The sequence below is a fragment of the Antrostomus carolinensis genome, unplaced genomic scaffold (assembly GCF_000700745.2).
Source record: "Antrostomus carolinensis isolate BGI_N321 unplaced genomic scaffold, ASM70074v2 scaffold8095, whole genome shotgun sequence".
NCBI classification, from domain to species: domain Eukaryota; kingdom Metazoa; phylum Chordata; class Aves; order Caprimulgiformes; family Caprimulgidae; genus Antrostomus; species Antrostomus carolinensis.
In genome coordinates this window covers 144,988-157,465 of record NW_010315702.1, presented here as the reverse complement: position 1 = coordinate 157,465, position 12,478 = coordinate 144,988, and positions in this window count along the sequence as shown.

Genomic DNA, 12,478 nt, shown 5'->3' with positions numbered 1-12,478 from the left:
AAAAAAACAAAACCAAACCATGGAAAGGTGGGAAAGAAAAACAAAACCTGGGTTGTGTGTAGAGCAGTCTGGTTACTCCTGTAAAAGCTGTCAAAGCCCTCCTGCTCTTAGGAGTGACAGCAAATGTCTTGAAGATCTGTGTATCTCTTGAACTTAGGGAGAATGCCTTCTGAGAAGGCTGAAAATGGGACTGTGCATTCAACATCTACAGCAGTGGGAAGGACAATAACGTACTGAACCATAACACCTTTTTTATTCACGTCCTTTCTCTCTCAGTACTTTTTAAAAAGGAATCTTATCTGCTGCCTTTCTGCCTCCTGCTCTGTGTGGGTTTTCAAAAGCAGCCTCTGTGAGCCTGCAGATCGGTTCCTCTAGAAATTATTTAGCTTGAATTTTGGCACCAAAAGACCTGATCCAAAAATCCATAACAGCTGATGAGAATCAGTCCATTGATTTGAATTGGCTTTGGGGCAGGATATTAGATGCTGAAGTGGCCAAAATAGCATGAGGACTGGGAATTGCTGTGTATTCTTGTCATCTAGGGACCACTATGAAGAGACTAGTTCTGGCATTATTTTGACTCCCTGATTTGTTTGAATAAATATGTGAAAATAAACGTGGATACTTGAAATGCAAACAGTAGGCTGTGTCTGCTAATCAGATCAACCAAAAATAGACAGAAAATCTCATACTGCAACAGGCCTGTAGAATTCTAACTGGATATCAGCTAATATTATTCTGTTGAAATTGCTTTGTAAAGCCATCGTGTCTGATGCTGGAGGTACAGTTGACGTTCTCCCATGCCCACAAACACATGTTTATTTAAATTAACTACAGATCCAGCCTATAAACCCTCAATCTCCGTTAAAGTCCTGTGTTCTTTATTCTCTTAAGTAAAATTGTATGGTAGATATAAATATTTCTGGTTTTGGATAAGGTACAGGTATAAGAACATCATCCCAAATAGTGAAGTACAATAAAAGAGATACCAAACCTACCATAAAAAATGACACAGAAGGAAATAAAATGTTATAAATTATAAGTGAAGAGGAACAAGTGCTACATTACAGAGAACTCACTTAAGTCTGAAAATGTTACACTTAAAATCAATCCAGGGTTAGACTGTGCTACACATGGAGAATCCTGGGTAGTTATTTTGGTTCTTAGTGTGATATAATCATCCAGGCTAGAGTTTTTATTAGCTTTATGGTATCACTGGGATGTATAAAGTAATCTCAAATTCAAACCAATGCGTAGTCTGCGTTGGTTTAGATGTAATAAAAATTTCTGTGGTAGCTGTTAGGAGGAAAGGTCTTATTGAATCGATAACTTGAGGTTTTATTGGAGCATCTATAGGATTTCATAGTCAGTTGTGTATTTATTGTTTAATTCCATTGGATTGTTTAAAAAAATATTGCTAATCTACTGATAGCATCGCATTTTAAAATAAATTTTATAGGATTTTGGAGGAATTTCTTTTTGAAATCTTTGGCTCAATTATATTAGCATCTTTTGGACTTCTCTCTGAGCAGGGGAGTAAATATCTAAGCTTATTTAAAAGCAAAAAAATGTATAAAAAAATCAAGCAACACTGCCCCAACATCTTTTTGTATTACTTGAACATCTTTTTGTACTAGTGAAACTGATAGGAAATGAGAGGGCTCAGTGACCAGGGAGATCGCTCTGTGTCAAAACAAGTTGTTAGCGTTCTGAGAGTTAGAGCTCCCAGTAAAGTCTGTGTGGTAGGATCAGGCCCTTGGAGATTATTTGGAGACTAAACAGAGGATGGTAGGGAAAAAAAAATCAGAGACTCCTAATGAAGTTACAGAGAGGTGGGTTTGATGGGATTTGTAGGAGTGTCTCTAATTAGAATGTCTTATTTTCCTCCTCAAGTCTGCTTTTCCCTCACTCCTCGTAGCTGAAAAATACAGAATACAAACACTGAAGTGTTGAGAGATGGCCAAAGTCCTGGCCAAAGACCACTTTGTGCTTCCTTTGCAGTTTAAACTAAAACACAAAGAGAAATTGCTACTAGATTTCTCAACAGCAGTCAATCAAGAACAAATTTACAATAGAAAATCCAGCTTCCCCTAGGAACAAATCACTTAAAGATTTAAGGAGGTAAACAAATATCTTGCAAGGTTTGTTTGAACCGTGAAGCGAGTACAGTTTCATTAGTACAAGCTTCTTAAATGCGACTTTTCTCCCCTACTGTGTGTATGTGTTTTGGGAAAAATCTATATTTTTAGCAAACATTCTGTGTATTTTTGTCTTAATGTGAGAAGAGTGACAGGAATAATATGTGAGTGGATGTGTTTATGCACTTACTACATTTATACGCATGTCTGGGAATATGTCTGTAGTATCTGTGTGTGTATGTGTGCATATGTGCACAAATATATTTGCATCCAGGTCAAATAACAGCTGTTATTATTAAGTTCAGCTTTTATTATTAATTTGTTGGTAGATTCAGGCACTGTTTAAAAAAAAAAAAAAAAAGGAGAAAAAAAAAAAGTCCACATCTGAGCTTTTTCCTAATCAGTTACCTCATTTTGCTAATATTCTAACGACTGTCAATTTACTTCAGTGGTGCCATTTGCAGAATTTTCCAATTAGCAGGAAACCTGTTCCACCTTCTCCCATAATTACAGGGGACTCGCTTCAGATCAGCTGTGGCCAGACAGCATATGATGTACTTGCCAAAATCTGTGCACTGTGGGGTGGGGGTTTTTTTGTGTGTGTGTGTGTGGAATTTTTTTTAACCTTTGCATGAGCTGGCACAGAGTTTACATCTCTGTTGTAGGCAGGGAGCTCCCTCAGTAGTGGCATGTGTCAAAATATCCAAATAATTTCTAATAAACACAGCCCAGTGAAAACACAAATATGAGCCTATCTGCGTTTTGATGGCTGTGATGTGAGAGGGACGTTCAGGGCCGTGGACTTCTATGAATCTCTGTGTATGGTTGTGAAAATCAGGTAAATATTCTGTTCCAGTCCTACTAGATGATTTTATTCAAGCAGCATCCATTTGGTCACTTTTTATCACCTTTATCCTTCAACATCTGTGGCAAGCAGTGCAGCAAGGACAGTGTTGTTCTGATACTTTCTACACCGGCTGATCAAAAAGCAATCAGCCCTCTTCTTTTTTTGAGCTGCTTAACCAGCTTGATATTACAGCTCTAACAATGGAGCAGCAATAACTATTATTGTTACATGAAAAGAAAATATATTTAATAATAAGCTCATTGATTTTTAACAGCATCTCTGTGTTGCCTAATTGATGGGAAGTTGTATGTTTGTGTAGCCAACGGGGGTTATGAATTAAATATGGTCGTCATTCCTTGAGGGATGCATGTCAATGCAAGAAGGATGGAGGATCTACATTTCCCCCAAGCTAAACAATCCCCTTGTAACAGACATAGGGAAGCCTGGAATAGGAGGAAGGGGGGAAAAGGGAATAAAAAGCATCCATCACTGTTTATTAAGTGCTGCTACTTGAAGGTAAAAGGAGTATTGAACTCTTTTTAAATTGGAAGGAATGTAGCGAGACAAAACATTGATGGTAATATTAGGTTGGTGACAAATTTTATTCTTTTGTCCACATTTATTACAGTAGCAATTTGAAGTGATTTATGCCTCTTACCTCTCTCTCTAAGCCTGTCTCTTTGCATACACACAACACACGTGCAGGCACACACACACAAAAATCCAGTGTCTTTGAGTAATAAAATGAACTCTTCTGGTAACAGCCACAAAAATAGGAGGTGAAAGTGCCTGGAACTGCTGGATCTTAAATTTAAGACACTGAAGAGGCTGATGACAAGCACTTGGAAAAAATGAGGCTCATCTGAAGATGTCTCAAACTGGGCACTCGATACAGAATCACTGAGCACTTCTGCAAACCTTGGCTGGCCAGAGCTTGGCTCTGAGGTACATGAAATGCTAAATGCTACAGCAGCTTTTTAGCTTTTTCTTTTTATTTTTTGAGGGGGGTTGGTGATGGGGCGGGTGTGTTAATGGCAGTGGAAGTACTTTTAGGAAGAAATCCTTACCAGTTCTTAGTCTTGAGGTGGAAACCTAACTTCCTCAGGTGATGAGCTTGCACTGTAAGCTAAAGGGAAGTTCTGGGCTCCTCACATTCATGATAAACAGTTACAAGTGGAGCGTTGTTCAGTGCTTGTGTGAGCAATTAGCACTTTCTCTCTTACATATGTATACAGTCTTCTATCATATGACCTCAAAAAAATACGCTCTCACATGCATATATTGGTGTTACATGCTCAAGAGTATTCTGCAGCCTGGAACACTTCACCCTTTAGATAGCACTTCTCAGTCTTGACTCAGTGTGTGTGGTGTTGTCTCAAGTACCTTTTGCCTGAGTTCTGTCTCCAGTTTCCCCTATTGTCTGATCATTTTCTGTCTGTTGAGAAGTTAAATGAGGCCAAAGAGGGCCAGGCTTGGTGCGTACTAGTGGGTAGGATCTGTTTGACCATAAGAATGCACACAGGATAAATGATTGGACATACTCTTGACTGTCCCCAAGGAAATACTGAGGATTGCTGGACCATGGAAGTCTGAGGAGGACGCATAGTGTTGAACTAGGATGCTTACAAATCCTTGATCTTCAACATTAGTAAACAAATTCCTATTACAGAATCTCTGAATCATAAATGCTATTCTGTTTTCTTCCGGGCACCACTGTTTTATGGTCAGATTTTATTTTCCTGTGATTAGGGGATAATTTAATTCAGAGCCAAGTTTGGGGTGATCGTTATATTTCCAGGGTATATGCACTGGGAGCTCACAGATATCAGAACTCACACAGTCCTCACTGTAGTAGGATATTAAATTTTACTTTAATCATCAAAGATTTCCTACCAACTTTGACTGCTTGAAATGAAGCTGCAGTGGTAGTGTTTGTCAGAGTTGGGTTTGTTCTTGTAAACAGCTATTACAAAAACAATATGAAATACCACTGGGAATGCTAATTAAATGGGTAGAGTCACATTAAGGCTGCACAGGCAGAGTTTGCAACATTTAGCCCAAAGTTTAGACCAAACAGGGAGTTCCCTACAGGATGCTGGAGGAAAATAAAAACCACCCTCCCACCCTAAAGAGGAACAACATGCTCGTGGTGAGAGGATTGATTCGAAGAAACCAGGAGAGTTTATTAAACAGGAGAGTTATGTTTTTGAATAACAACCTGTAGTCACCTTCACTTTCTGCTTCTGATTTCAGCTGTAATGACTGAGCTGCAGATGCTCTGAGATGGAAACATTTATTTGAAAAACCAGAAACTTTTGTTGGATCTAAGCGAGGTATTGGAACCAATTTCCCCTCGTTGTTAGATCCTTAGAGGCTTGGGAAAGGGACTGTTCTGTCTCCTGCTCTTTTATAACTGCTGGGACAGTGAGGCCCTGATCCCTCTTGAAAGGTTTTGGATAATCTCTTAGTAAAAAGAATTTCTGTCGTGAAGAGGGAAAGATGTTCAGAAGTCCCCAAACTGTTTGCCAGCTCAGCTTGCCAGTGCAGCATCTTACAGGGATATTCATAGTCACAGCGAGCCAAACCAAACCGTGGCGGTGAATGGGAGAGGAAAAGCCCTTCAGAAAAACAGTTTCACTTCTTTTTTTTCAGAGTTTTGTCATTTTCTAAGCTAAGGTAAAAACATTGCCAAACATAATAGCTGCACTATTAGTTTTACTCAGGTGCTCAGGAATATGAGCTTACTCAACAAGTAAAAAAATGAGCAGGCTTTTTTTTATTAGGAAGAAACCCTCTGTTGTGTGTTAAAGACACTTCCCCCTGATATTTTACTGGTTAATAGATAAGTACAAAGTAATTGCATAGGACAGATTAAATGGTTTCTAATGCCTCACTTCAGGAATTATAGTGAATATTTTCCTAAGCTGTCATCCAAACTGGTAGTCTAATTAAGCAACAAAAAATTATGTTGCTATTCACTGAATTATTGCAAAACCAGAATTTAAAGTGAAACTGTTGACTCGGGTTTTTGGGGCGGTTTTTTGGTGGGGTTTGTTTGTTTGTTTTTGGAAGGCAGTGAGGGAAAAGGGGAATAGAGAAGGGAGGGATCTATTATTAGAGCAACTGATTAATCTTCTAAAAATCTAAGCGTCCTGGCAGAGATCAGAGTCTCTGCCTTGACATTCATTGGTTTGATGATTCCTTATGAGTGTGATTAGTAGATTTAAACCCCAAGAGCTTCCAAACCATGGCACATCTTTTTGCCATGTCTATTAAGATGTGCAAGTCTTATGGCTGATTTCCACAGTAAATGCTGATCTCCTAGAGAAGAGATGCAACATTTTTCTTCTGGCTCCCCAGGAAAATACATTTTGCTGAAATTAAGTGTCTGTGGACTATGTAAAGCCACTTAACCTTAAATTTCTGTATGAAACTTAATTTTTCGCTGCAAGAATTCACGTAGTGAGTGTTATGGTAACTGTCTTATTGAAACAGTGATGCACATTTTCATATACAGGCTCAATCACAGTGGAACCCCAAGTCAGAAAGGTTTATCAGATGCTATTCAACTTCACAGCATCCATCAGAGATGTAACTATACATCTGTGCTTGACAAAAATTTGCAGAGTTAATTTTCTTGGTAGAAAAAAATATCTTTGGAAATCTTCTGGTCTTTTATGGAACGCTTTCTTCTCTCCTGCTGGCTTCTTATAAAAGATGGATTTTGGGCCCAGTGGACCATAACTCCTGTAAAATACTTGTTCCATAGATATTTCAGTAGATACTTCTTAACAGCTCCAAAGGAACCTTTACAAGGGATTACATCACGATGTGGAGACATCAAGATCTTTTTGTATATTGGGGGAGAACACAGTTGTGCCATGGGGAGCAGAGGGAATGTACAGTAGCTGATTTCCATGGAGCGAGTCTTTACCTGGTTCCAATCATTAGAACTGTGACAACTTCTGGGTCAGTTTACATAGCTGAGACATGACTGCAAGTACTTAAAAAAATTTCTGGGAAAATAACTGTAAGAAATCCTAGAAAGTTCAGTGATCACAGGGCTGGTCACCATCCTCAGTTACAGCCGTGTAATTTAAGAAGTGATTTGTAAAAATCAATTTAACAAAGCTACTGCAAACATGAATATAATCTTACTTCCACTTAAGCTGACTTGACTTCAGTGAGGTTAAGGTTGAATTTTAGGAGGTTCAGATTAAAATGGAACAAGAGTTTAACAAGGGAGACAAAAATTAGGACAGCTGAAGAGTCAAGCTGCAAATTCACAGTGCTTTGAGTAGAGCCCGGGTACCCTCAGACTGAAAATTGCATTGTCAGTCTCACAATCTTAAATCAAAACAACTCTACTTCCAATAAAGTTGTGCAGCAACGCCAGTATTTCTTTTGGGAACTTCAGAAACCACCCTTGGTGTTAAATGAGCTTAGTGAATGGGCCTACAAAGTGGAGAAATGGAAAGAATTACTTTTAAAATTTTTTTTAAAGTTTTTGTGTGTGGCTAAAACCATGTGAAAAAACACAAGCTTTTATCATGGAAAAGCTCACAATGTATTTTTAATTTCTGTGCAATTTGTGGTAAACCTTGCTGGGCAGGCTCTTTGAGTGTCCTGGATGGTTCTTGCACTGATGTGTAAATGTTTTTCAGCTAGCTGCATGCCTTCATTCCTTTAACCTGTCCTGACATTGTAGGGACTGACTCCTTAGTCTGATGTCTCATCGTACAAGTTCTTTCTAATGACAGTGCTACTCCCATTAGCCTCCCTTGATGTCTATTTACCATAGCAGCTTTTCAATTATTTAAGATGCAAACATCTGGATTAAATAAATGGAGAAAACATTCAGTAAATGTTGCATCCACTCTAAAACTTTTCTCCAGAAATTATGACTGCAGGAGAACTTGAGAAGGAAAAAATTCAAAATTCAGTGTGTGCCTGAGCCTCTCAGTGCACCAGGGACATGGGCTAAAGTTGGGAAGTGCCAGGAGACCTTTTTCAGTAGAGAGTGTGTTATGATGATGCATATGGAACATTACCTTGTCATTTAAAGCATCAAAACATGAATATTTTCCAATCAACAAGCCAACTGTAGGCTTAAAAATCCATGCTCTGCATGGAAATATGTGTGCCTGCAGTTGGAGTACGTAAAACATGGAATACCTGTGCATAAAAAAATGTTGTACATGTCCAAGAGATAAAGGGGATTGGAATTTCTCCCTGAGAATTCTTTCAAAGTCAGTTAAACATGGGATTTGTATCCAGCTTTAACACTGCCAGACTCTTGAAAGAGCCTCATCTCTGGCTTTTGCAATCCTTACTTAAGCATCGAGTTGAATCTATCCCCGTGATCTCCACAAATCAGGGAGGAATATTAGAATTTGAAGTGAACGAAGAATACGGATCATAGTTGCTGTGTTTGGAAACATCTGGAGCCCTAACACAAGCTCATTAGTCTAGTCATAAAGCAGAGCATTGCAGAGGTCTTACCTTAACGAGATTAGAAACAAGCACAAAGAGCTGAGTGTGTGGATGACCGCTCTGGTTGGGTGTAGGAACCTATTGGTGACGCAGGTTATTTATTAATTGTTGGCTTGACTCGTGTGATGAGATGCTGGGTGGAGGGATAGAAAGTTTGGTCCATCAAGACCCATTCCCAGACCATCCACTTTCTGCAGCAGGGCACGTAGTCCAAAGCCAGGTTTGTATCTGGCACATTAAGAGTGAACAGATATTTGCTTTTTTCATAGAATCCCTGAGTGATGGGGTTGGGAGGGACCTCAGGAGATCATCCAGTCCAACCCCCCTGCCAAAGCAGGTTCCCGCTCCCTACACCAGGTCACACAGGAAAGTGTCCAGGTGGGTTTGAACATCTCCAGAGATGGAGACTCCACACCCTCTCTGGGCAGCCTGTCCCAGGGCTCCGGCACCCTCACAGGAAAGAAATTTTTCCTTAAAATAACTTTATATAAATAGAATTTTTCCAGAGCAACGGAATGACTCGTAAGTTTAATGACATCAGGAAAAGCTGAGGCAATCAAGTTTTGCATGGTCATTTTCTGAATCTGTGCAAAAGTTGCAGGTGGGGGTTTTTTGTTTTGGTTTGATTTGGTTTAGGTTTTTTTTGCACTTGGTACATTTTGAAGGCCTCGTTCACTTTCAGCAGGTGGAAGGAAGGTCAGGAGCTGCAATTTCAAAGTATTAACTTAAGATCTCTCACAGAAACCCCAGGAATGTATTTAGCTCTAGCCATAGGGTGAGGCTCTGGAGCTGAAGGCAAATCCCTATAACAACTTTATGAATATCCGCAGAGATACACTGTCGTGATCAAGGGGGAAATCAAAACGATGACCTTCACCACAAACCACGGGCACCGGTCGCTGTGCTGGAGGAGGAGGTGTCCTGACAGAGGCCACTGCTCAAACCAGAGCTGAACATGTGCACCCATTGGAGTGAACAGGAAATTTTGCATTGTCTAAAGCGGTGTGGGAATAGGTATTACATATACACACTAAAATGAAACCAATCTCATGCTTCAGGGTGTAAATTGATCACTGGAAAGGTCAGGAAGCAATTTTCCTCTCCTGTTAACATCGTTGCACAGTCAAGTTGGGGTTCGTGTGTGTGCGTGTGAGAGGGATGGAGTGAAGAGAAGCAATTTCTCCTGTAGCGTAAAGTATTTGCCAGAGGCAAAATAACTGGCTGCAGCCATGAGTTCATAGCAAACTGATTGCCCAAGTGTTTGGATTTTACCTCATCTTGATTTCTGGGTGCCCAGTCTAAGATACTTTACAGGAGCACAGTTTTTGTGACGTGTTTCATGACAATCCAGGCTGCTTGTGAACCCTGAGACTTGGCGCTGTGCGTAGTTGCAGCAAGAAGCCCGTGCTTGGAGCTTGTGTGAGGGTGTGTGGCTGCACAGTCATGGTTCTAAATCATGAGCCCAGAGAAGGTGGAACTTAGTGCAGTGTTATTTCCAAAGGGTTTCATAGTGAGCCCACTGGAAACACAGAATCATAGAATGGTTTGGGTTGGAAGGGACCTCAAAGCTCATCCAGTCCCAACCCCCCTGCCAGCAGCAGGGACACCTTCCACTAGACCAGGCTGCTCAAAGCCTCATCCAGCCTGGCCTTGAACACTTCCAGGGAGGAGCAGCCACAGCTTCTCTGGCCAACCTGTTCCAGTGTCTCACCACCCTCACAGCAAAGAATTTCTTCCTTACATCTCATCTAAACCTGCTCTCTTCCACTTTCAAGCCATCACCCCTTGTTCTGTCACTACCTGCCCTTGTGAACAGTTCTTCCCCAGCTTCCTGGAACCCCTTCAGGGCCTGGGAGGCCACTAGAAGGTCTCCCTGGAGCCTTTTCTTCTCCAGGCTGAACAGCCCCAACTCTCTCAGCCTGTATCCATATCACATCTTGCTGTGTATCTTCATTATCATCATAATCATCATACCTTGTTAGGGTCAGACAGGTGCCATGAAATACCTGAAGGGTCAAAACAGGCAAAATAAGTCCCCTTGAGTGTCAACCCCAGCAGAGATGCTCAAGAGAAGAGAAGCAGATTTGTCCTTGTTCTGCCCACCGCCACCCCCTGCCCTTTCACTGCAGCCCCGTGTTAAGGTCCCACATATCAACTGTGGGTTGTTTCTTCAAATTAAACTGCTGTCTCGTTAGAGGCTCACCCATTGCCAATTAACAGAGTTCATACCCCAAAATGCTGCTTCTTTTTTGGCCTCTGGCATATATGTGCTACATCAAAGGGTGCTGAAAAGGTTAATTAAATTTGGAGGGTGGTAAGCAGAGATGAATGAAATGTTTGCAGTGAAAGGTGGAATCACTTTATATGTATTAATTTATTTACTGCATACTAGGAATTTCATATTCCTCATAAATACAAAATGGTGCATATATATCTAAAATCTTAAATCCTTTCCTTTGGAAAAGGAGTTGATTTCTGAGGATGTGTGCTAAAAAATACCAAATGGGGGGTTTCAGAGGTCAGAATTTTTGTCTTGAAAGCAAAATTACCTCTCTAGACGCAGGCGTACGTGCATACACACCATCTTTTTTCAGTCGAAACAATAACAAAGTACAAAAACATATCAGCTGTGACAAATTCCATTGGTCAAAGAATTGGGAAATGGTTGGAAAGCCCTGGACATCAGAAATCTTCTGAAAGATGTGGATGCTGACATTTGGGTTTGGCCATGTGCTTTGGCTGCAAAATATCCTATTCTGACAAAACAAGAATAGCTTTAAAGAATTTCAGTGACTTGCTGGTGTACCCGGCGCTGTGGCTCTGGAGATACGGTTTCTATTTCTGCCTCAGCCATGTGACCTATATATCTTTGGGCCAATTCATCCATGGTTTGAAATGAGGTGCAGGCAGAAATGAGGAGTGAAAAATAGAGACCCAGTCCTGTATTTTTTTTATTTTTTTTTTTTTAACTCCTTACATCTTTTCTGCCTGCTGAGCTGGGGTATGGGAGGATAAGAAATGGAGATGTATGAGAGAGAAGTTTTCTGTTTGTCTTACTCATGTTGTTCCTCTTTAGCTTCCCTTGTCAGCTGGTGGCTGTTTGGAAAACAATGTATTTTGGGTCTGTCTCTAAATATATAACATAGAATCGTTAGAGAAACTATTTAGTGTTTCGAGTCCTCTAGTCCCATGGTAGTCTGCCCCAACGAATAGGTCTCATGGTACTGCTGTGCTTTGGGAATGGTTGGGATTCCAAGTGTGCAATCCTTCTCTATTGTTAATTTTGAGATGGTATTTCTTCTAAAGAGAGATCTTTGTTAAACATGTGCCATTTACAGCATTTATCTTTTTTGAGCTGGTCTACAATGAGTTAAATCACAGCAAGATAATTTCTAATCTTCCTTGGGCAAAAAAAGTTGTTGGGTTTGCTTTTTTTTAAAGTGATTTCCCATTGACTGTCGAGCAGGAAATACTAGAAAGTGGCTTGGTTGGGACAGTGATGAGAACTTGTCCTGTGTAAGGTGGGTCCCTTCTACACTTTCTGTTTATACATGGATACACAAGAGCATAAATCAATTTAAAAGACACATTTATCTGAAGAAAGGCACTTGTCCAAATTAGTTAAAAAAAAAACCAAACAAAGCAGGGACTTCAGGCATAAGTGTGTGATAAGTGTTCCATGTGTATCGTTTGTAGTAGACAAGCCACACTTGAAGGCTTTAAGTGGTTCAGCAACCTCCTACTATAGGAATTCATTTTTTTCTCCTTGCTTCCTTTGTTCGGGTTGAATCATGAGGTCTTGCTTCAGCTGTTGCTTACTCACAACTGAAGCAAACACCCGGTGATGCTGGAGAAAGACTGAATTGAAGACTAAACAAGGATGTTAGCAACAGAGCTGAAATATCCATCAAAAAGTATATCAGTAATAGAGTAATTAGGAATGAGAGGACAGATAATGTGTGTATATATTTATATAATATGCTCAGATTATTGTTTGCAA